The sequence below is a fragment of the Penaeus japonicus genome, unplaced genomic scaffold (assembly GCF_977035675.1).
Source record: "Penaeus japonicus unplaced genomic scaffold, GWHDUDI00000001_assembly GWHDUDI00000007, whole genome shotgun sequence".
In the NCBI taxonomy this organism is placed as follows: domain Eukaryota; kingdom Metazoa; phylum Arthropoda; class Malacostraca; order Decapoda; family Penaeidae; genus Penaeus; species Penaeus japonicus.
The window spans coordinates 3,073,088-3,074,154 of record NW_028234409.1 but is presented as its reverse complement, the minus strand read 5'-3'; positions in this window follow the sequence as shown (position 1 = coordinate 3,074,154).

Here is a 1,067-nt window from a genome sequence, read left to right as displayed (position 1 = left end):
TCCATCCTATTTTGTCTAAAAAAAAAAAAAATGAATAGATAGAAATAGTCGTTTCTATAAACTATAATCCAATATTTTACGAACAACAGTTTTGCTCAAAAAGAGGATAATTACTGGAAAGGAAATGCGAGTGAACCAAAAAAATGAAGTAAATAGTTAACGAGCAATTCCATGAATGACGTAATTCTGCGTTTTCGTTTTAGGACTAACAAGAATAATGTAATTTTTTATATATATACATTTTAAACACAATAAAAATGTACACAGACCAAAAGATACCATAAATAAAACGAAAAGACAAATACACAAACACACACACACACACTTTCCCTTATATATGCGACCTCCCTCCCCCCCTCCCCCCTCCCCCCTCTCTGTCCACCATTGCGACTCCAACAAAAGTACATCGCTGAGTCCCATTCAATCCATTCATAATATTTCTATGCACAATTCATCGTCGAATCAATGGGTTTTGTTGTTGTTGTTGTTTTTGCTTGTTTAGTAGTGGATCTGTTTTTGTTTTTTGTTTTTGTTGTTGTTGACTTTTATTTGTTTGTTGTTTCGAGTTTCTTCGTGTTGTCTTTTTTTATTGTTTATCTTTCGTTAATTCCTGTTTCTTGGTTTAAAAAATCTTATACTTATTTTTCTTTGCCTCCCTCCCATTTCCCCCATCTCCACATCCATTCCCTCCTCCATACCCTCCATTCCATCCCACTCCCTCCCTTCCACTTCCCATCTCCACGCCACCCATTTTCACCTGTACCTACCTCCATCCCTCCCCCCTTCTACCTATCCACCTACCTACTTACCTACCCACCCACACACCCTCCCTCCCTCCAACCTACCCCATTACCACCTACCCACCCACTACCCCCCATCCATCCACCCACTCCCCACCCACCCCCAACCCCCCACCCACGACCACCTACCCACTCCCACCCATCCACCCACTCACACTCCCACCCTCCCCCCCACCCACCCACTACCACCCCCCACCCACGACCCCCCACCTCCACCTCCCTCTCGCCCCTAGACAAAGGGAAGGTCGAGTGAGGTGCCGCCCGGTA